An 8151-nucleotide genomic window follows, 5' to 3' on the forward strand; every position below is an offset into this window, starting at 1 on the left:
CAGAGTCATTATCCACCACCATAAGGTCTGAATAACTGCACACAAAGGGATCTCCTGGGGCAGTTCCAGCTGCCACCAGCTTCTCCAGTCAGATGCACAACAACAAGGATTTTCACCAAGTTCACTGCAACTTACAGTCCTGAAGTGGAGGACCTCACAGGCACTGGCAGATAGTTAAAGAAAGCACCTTGTAGCTTTTCTTCTGTCTTATTGTTTCGCACAGAGGTTGTTAAGGTGTCAGCAGAGTCAACAGAAGCTTTTGCTATGGAAACGTTTTTCAGCTAAAGCGCTGCTTTCAATTGAATGATGTTAGAATCTCATAAGCTTTAACAAAAATAACTACATACCATTTTTTCAAAAGACTTTAAACATCTCCATTAACATTGCCAAGTCTGATATCTTTTAAATTTTATAGTAATTTCCCATTAATTTTCTGTAACAGCAATCAACATATAAAACCAAAAGGACCTAGTACTGTTATGAAAATGCAAAAAATAGCACAGAAGGCGGCTATCACACTCAACATTATCAAAATCACTAAAAACAGGTGTTTTCAATAGTAAGAAGTTGCAGTTGAAATAAGATTTTTTAAAAACTCAGAATTTTTAGAATTCTAAAAAATAAAAAGTCAGAATGACAAACCCTTTTTGAAAGCAGCAGGACATCTTAGGAAAAAATAAAAAACTTATTTTCAACCCTTTCTAATAAAAGTATTTGAGTATTCCAACTGTCCTATAAAGAGCTACCTTAGGTGAGACCCATCTCAGATAAAGTTTCAAATTATTATTATAATTAGTTCTGCCTTTTAATAGATTCCAGCATTCAATGCATGAATGTTTCTGCTTTCAGCTGTACTGCCACTTACACAAAAAAAGCCAGATGACTTCCCACTTAAAGTTTTTTGTTGTGTTGTTTTGTTTTATTGTGGAACAGGTATTACAATAGAGAATTATTTCACCTTTTTAATACAACAACATTTTTGCAGTAATGCTCTAAATGGAAACAAGAAATTCAGCTCACAGGGTGACAAGAGGCTGAGCCCAGCTGCCATTCCATCACTGAACTTTGGCCACTAAGTCATTTTGTGTCTCGGTTTGATGACAGTGGATTCTCCTCACCCTTGAGGAACCAAAGTTAGCCATCCACTTAGATAACATGCCATGCTCCCCGCTTAAATTCCACCTTTTCCAGAAGGTCCACATTTTGGCCTTTTGTGGATTTCATAAATCAAATTAAGCAATTAACTGCTGAAGCTGCCATGTCATTACACTGCCCTTGCTTACTCTGCACATAGTAAGAGAAAAGAACCCAACTAAACAACTCTCCCACCCAGAAGCAGATGTAACCCAGCAATAATAGTAAATTACTTGATAACTTGACACTGTGCATCACAAACCACAGTGCAGGTGAGTCACAGTCAGGAAGCCACAGGCCAGAAGACAAGGTGACATTTCACCAATACCATCACAACAACAGAAGCCCACAGCAGTGATGTGAGGTCTGGAGTCACACAGCCCTTGGACTGGGCCACATAACTTGCAACAGGGTGCAGAGGAGCAGAGAGCTTGCAGCAGAACCAGCCCAGGCTTTGCAGCCTCTTGAGAGGCAGCTGCAAGCTCTGGAGATGCCCATTTGCCACCAAAATCCCACACCAGTTTTGACACAGGCTCAGAATCATTTTTCTCTCACAGAAAACAGAGGCTGATAATAATTTCTCCAAATTGTCACAGGGTTTCCACAGATATTTGACATCAAATATTTAATATTTAATGCAAAGGAAAGGGGAAAATAGCCTTCAGAGTCTGGCTCACAAGCTTCCCAAGACCGGTAGCTTCTGAGAGGAAACTGCCATGGTAAAGAGACAGAGACCTCTTGGTCTGAGCTCTGATACACCAATGCAGACACAGGGTCCAACCTCATTTCTAAAAATACTTGTGCTTTGATCTTCATAACCTGCTAAAGCAAAGCTGTTGGGCTGTTGATTCATTTGTGAAAGCAATACTATTAATGCTGAAGATGTGCGTCTAGACACTGAACAATTCGATATTGATCCAGTCACTGATCAGAAGACTGTGCTTGAATATACTAATTTACTTTTCTCTTAAATAATATCTCTAGATCTCAGACTTCATTTACACAACTCAAATAAGCCATCCCAAAACTTAATAATAATCCTTTTTGACCTAGAATCAGACAAAGACAGAAGTGACAGCAAATTAAATCCTTAAGAAATTAAATCTTCATGCACTTTTCATTATAAAGCATTTGGGGAAAATGAAGAACAGGGGCACTGAGCTGCATTTCCTATTTTGAGAACAGAGAAAATTCCACAGGAAACATCTCTCTTGTGAGACAATAACAAATAAACTGACTTTCTATTGTCTGCTGCACAGGAGTTGCACAACTGTACAATATCCTGTTAAAGTTTTGTTCTAATACATTATGCAATATTACTACAAAAAAAAAATTCACATTCACATTGCAAATTTAGGCCTTATTTACAAAGCAATTGCATCAAATTTCTCAGATTATACTGTAAGCACATCGACACAATCTGAGGTGAGTTGACACAAGTAACAACAACAGCAAACGAACAAGCTGCTTTGTGTTACTGCTCAGGAGACATCTCCAAGGCACTGAATTACTCAAAGGCACCTTCCCCTCAAAGGATGCTACTGGGGTGACCCCAGTCACCACCAAAGGAATATCTAGTCACAGCACCCAGAATACACCTTCATCTTCAGCTCTGACCAGAAGACATCACCTGATGTCACTGACTCAGAGGAGACAAGGTGGTCCCATATTGGAGGCCCTAAAGTTGCACCTGCACCACCAGTCAAGCATGTGATTTGGTGCAGCCAAACCTTGAGTTTTGAGCCCCCCACTACAAAAAGGACATTAGGTTTCTGGAGCAGGTCCAGAGAAGGGCAACAGAGGTAGTGAAGGGTCTGGAGAGTAAGTCAGATGAGGAGCAGCTGAGGGAGCTGGGATTGTTTAGTCTGGAGAAAAGGAGGCTCAGGGGGGACCTTATCACTCTCTACAAGTGCCTAAGAGGAAGTTGTAGCAAGGAGGGCATTGGACTCTTCTCCCAAGTAACACACAACGAAACAAAAGGAAATGGCTTCAAGTTGCTCCAGGGCAGGTTTGGATTAGATATTAGGAAAAAACTCACTGAAAGGGTTGTCAAGCACTGGATCAGGCTGCCAAGGGAAGTGGTTGAGTCACCATCCCTGGAGGTATTTAAGACACATAGACCCAACCCTTAAGGACATGGTTTAGTGGTGGACTTGGACACATCATGCTAACAGCATCTTTTCCAGCCTAAATTGTTCTATGAGTCTACATGGTCTTCAGACAGTTTGCCAGAGAAACTGAGTCTTGTAGCAGTGCTCAGGTAGGCCTGATACTTCAATATGTTTGGTCATAGTCTAAAGCAGAGGGAATTAGAATTTGGAACATTTCGACCTTCTTCTTTAGGTCAGAATCAAGAAAAACCAGAATCTTTCACTCAGGATGATTCACGTTTTACAGTACTGATTTCAGTTGTTGGTGTATTTCTTCCATTCAAAAGCCATGCAAAAAGCCTGGAGTACCTGGCCTGTCAGTCTGGGTATTGTACTTATAAGAAGTAGCTTGTCAAAATAATCCTTGCAGTGGATCATATTCATTTCCTGAGACAAAAAGCAGCTGTCAGTGAGAAGGACCACTCCTTCTGTCCACACCTTCAGAACTGTGCTCTGCTCCTGTGTTTCTCTGCTTCTGTTTCTCCCTCTGAGGAGGGAGAAGGAGCCATTCCTGTTAGCAAACTTTCAGATGTCAAAGTCGCTGCACAACAGGCATCAGTCTTGACAGCACCTCTGCTTGTGACTTACAGGCAAGTGCTTTATAAAATTAATGCTTAGTGGAAAGATATTTTAAGAGCAATAACCTTCCAAGTTGTGCTCACAAAGTCATCAAAAGAAAAAGAAGATTCTCATGCTTATCTCCTTCAGGAGTGATGTGGATGAAATATATAGCAACAGTAAGGCAGAGTTGTCTTCTTGTGTTATCACTTGGTCAGGGAGCAAGTCCAGTTGCCAGCAAGGAAAAAAGACATTAGCAGAATATTCAGAAGGTTGGTTTGTTCTTGTCATCTTTATGTAAGGAAATTGAGAGATCTCAGCCTTCCAGATACAGGGAGCCATGAACATCTGTCTCCATCACCATCCCTTTACCTCACCCTAGAATAATTCCTTAGAGTAAAACAGAGGTTTGGAACAATTTAAATTCTACCAAAGCTGAATAGGTGCCACAAAAGTGGGACTTTAGGAAAAAAATCAGCTATTCAGATAAACTTTAGTAGTTCTACAATTCCACCTTACAAAAACACAAAAGCCACCAAGAATTTCCATAATATCAGTTTTTCCCATGATTCAACTAAACAATAACTGATAAAATATTCTTAAGTTCCTATGGGATCATCACAGATAATGACATTTTACCTTTTCGATGTAATTTATAGTGCCATATTAAGCTAATTAGCTCATCCAATTACAGAAGTGTGTTTTCCTTATTTGCTAAAGGATTACCACACTTTAGCTCCAGATCAACCACAACTTGCTTAATGAAGTCACAGTGTAACATCTCATTAATTTTTCCTCTTCTCTTAAATAATTCTTGGGAGGTGCAGGCCTCTACCTCCTTGATCCCCAAATACCTGAGCTTTGCAGAACTGAGGGAAGCTACAGGCTGTGTTTGTCAGAGGAGCATCAGGAGCAGATGCAGGGGACAAGCAGGCGTGTCAGATCTCCAAAGAGAAAGCAGCACCACCAGGGGGGTGTGGAGGTGACGATCAGGAGCAGGCACCAGAGCTCGCCATGACCTTATTGTGATGGTCAGCAATGCAGTAACTAGTTCAGAAAACAAACAAAAAAACAACCACAACCAAAAAGTCGGCCACTGCCCCCTGAGGGCTGACTGTGGGAAGAAAAGGAGCACGCAGAAACAAGGGTTTCCATGGGCCTCAGAGATCCTACTGAACTACCTAAATAATTAATGAAGCAATTGCATTGGGATGGAAAAAAAAAAGTTGATAATCAGTGGATCTACCAGTATTTCAGAATACTGGTAAAGTATTCTTTACTGCAAAGACCATGGTGGTCTCCTTGGATCTGTGCCACTATCAGTGAGGGGGGCACTAATAAAACCTCAATTGTCTATGCAGCTATCTGTTTTTACAGACTTCTAAGGATATTTCTTTAATAAGTAAGTCAAATTCTGCTGGGATTAGCCACAGGTTGAAAAATAGGGAATAATGTCTCCTAAATCTTGATGCCTTAAAAAAAAAAAAAAGCCCTTTAAAAAAAAAAAAAAAAAGAGAGAGAAGGAAAATTACAGTTCCTTGGAAATTTATTTATTAAGAAGATTTAATAAGTATTTTTATTATTATTTTAAAATAATCCTAACTGTTTTCCTAAAGAAAAGAGTTCACGAAATAAGGCTTCTTGGAATACTGAGACAATTATACCTGTCCAACAGTTACCTTTCAATTAGCAGACAATGCCTGATTCTCTGACAGAAGAGAAGTAGGGGATTTTGCCCTCAATGCCTGATCAAATTACAAATACCCTGTGAGACTCAGATAGAAATCACCAAAAAGAGAGAAAACTCAAAATAGCTGTAAATTGAATGGAGCTGACTTCCATTTCCTGATGGTTACTGTGAACTCTACAACCTCAAGTATCGTAAAACCATAGAATGGCTTGGATTCAACCAGAATAGATATTTTTCTGACTTTTCTCACACACATTTCTTCCTGACATATTGCTTTAACACTGTTGACACATTATAAATTAACTTCTGGTGTAATACTATCGTTAAAACATCATACGCATCATTATGCAGATTCCAGTAATGGTTCCGCAGTAAAGCCCGAGGTGAAATTTGCAGATAAAACTTGCTTGAACTTGCCATGTTTCACAATGGACTAACGAATGCAGCTGTCCAGATGCCATTTTCCAGCACACCTCATTACAAAACAGGGTCTAACTTCTGCAAGCAAAGCATTCACAAAGCACTTGGAAAATACAGTCCCACCCACTCTGATCCCTGTCAAGCCTCTCAGTTCCAGCTCTGATTTTAAATTGCCACAATTTTCTAACAGGAAAAAGTCAAACACACACAAAAAATCCCAACAAAAGTGCAAAAAACAAAAACAAAATGCAGACAAACACCAACACACCCTTAAGAAAAAAAAAAAAAACAGAGTGAGTTGGGAAATAATCTTAACAGCAGGGAACTTCCATTGCTCTGCCACATTGGTGGCTTGCCCTGTGGTGGAATGTTGAAGGAAAAATATCCCCACACCCTACATTTAAATCATGGATGTGCCTGCAATGAGTCTTCTAATTCTGACTAGGGCTTGACACTGCTATGGTTGTGCAGTGGTAACACTATACTTTAGATTTAGGGGTTTATAGCTGCTTTCCAATAAGAACCTTTAGCAGCAGAGATGGAAAAGAATGCATTGCAAAGATACAGAGCCTGGTTAACTTCACAGAAGTACCACAAAACCTTCATTAATTTCTACTTGTTACAAAGCAGAAGGAAATGCTTGTGATGGTCAAAGTGGGCAGGGACAGTAACCATATCTAGACTTTTATAAAGATATTTTTCCCCCATTGGGGCTATGTAAAGATTTGTTTGTTTTATAGCTGAAGGTCTCATATAAAATTTAATTACCTTTATGATATTGTGGGATTTTTTAAAAAGAGAAAATCATTTGAAATTTTGTCTATAATTTTCTGAGCAGCATTTTTTTACCACACCTAGCTAATCAAGCTTTACAGCTCTTTGTGTTTACCCCTAAGGTAAACTCAGCCTGCTATTTACATCAACACCCTTGGGCTGAAAGCACATAAGGTATGAATCATAGTCTCTGTGGAATCCTCAATAGAAGTTCTGGTTTGTGTGACATTATACAACTCTTAGCTGACCTTATTGTGATGGTCAGCAATGCAATAACTAGTTCAGAAAACAAACAAAAAACAACCACAACCAAAAAGTCGACCACCTGCATGTGCTGTTGAGCTTCACTGAAACCATGGATAAAAAAGTGCAATAGTCAAAAATGTTAGCATGATTACAAACTCACAAAATTACAGAAGATGGGGTACATGAAAAATAATTATTAATTCATGTTTTATCTATATAATTTATATAATGTATATATTTATATAGTAATGTTAATAATTTATGAAGCCTATAGTTTGTAACAGAATGCGTTCCCACATGTCTCCCTTATTACTAACCCCAAATCTGACTGACATATTTTGCCCTGAAATTGAAAACTCCCTCTATCAGAAACATTTGGAGGAAATAAGCCTGTACCAAATACCATTTTACAGCAAGCCTGCTATAAACGCAGCAGGCTATTCTAGCTCAAGGTCTTGTCTCATGATGTTTTAAGATTATAAACACAGCAGGTGATGCTTTGTTGAGAAGTGTCATGTAAGGGGGCACTGCTCCCTTTAAAGGAATTGAGAAATGTGACAGGTGTGAAGAAGCACCCAGGTGTGTGTGTCAGTGCACAGACTGTACTCCCCTCCTGCAGGAGGATTTATTGTAAGGAGAAAACAATTCAGGCTCCCGTTTCTTATATGGAGCCCAGGGAGATATCAGCATTTCCCTTCCTACCAGTTGTTGAGCCCTGATCACAAAGATGTGAAACAAGAGAACATTTCTTAAAAACATTGGCATACCAATGTTTTTAATGTTTGTAAAAATCATTTGTTCTATGTATAAATCATTGTTCTCCTTCTGCTTTACATGTCCACCAATAAGTTAGCGTAACGATTCTCAATGTTTTCATAGATTTCACAAAAATCTTAAACATTATTTTTATGTTCAGCCTCAGTTTATTCCTTAATATATTTCTTCTCACGCCACCATTGGCCTTCCAGCTTTATCTCCCTTCTCTAAGCTGCTCATGTGTAGAACAGACGGGTCCATTCTCAATTGTTGCTGTGACAAACAAATTAACCTACAGTCATCCAGACTCCCCTCAAATGGCAGGTTTTTCCTTTCCCATACATACTCCTTCATCCATGCCTCTGCTGTGAGTTAAATTTCCTCAAATATGGGTGACATTCCAGCATAAAAACTGGTCTACAT

This window comes from Melospiza melodia, chromosome 6 (genome assembly GCF_035770615.1).
Source record: "Melospiza melodia melodia isolate bMelMel2 chromosome 6, bMelMel2.pri, whole genome shotgun sequence".
Classification (NCBI taxonomy): Eukaryota; Metazoa; Chordata; class Aves; order Passeriformes; family Passerellidae; genus Melospiza; species Melospiza melodia.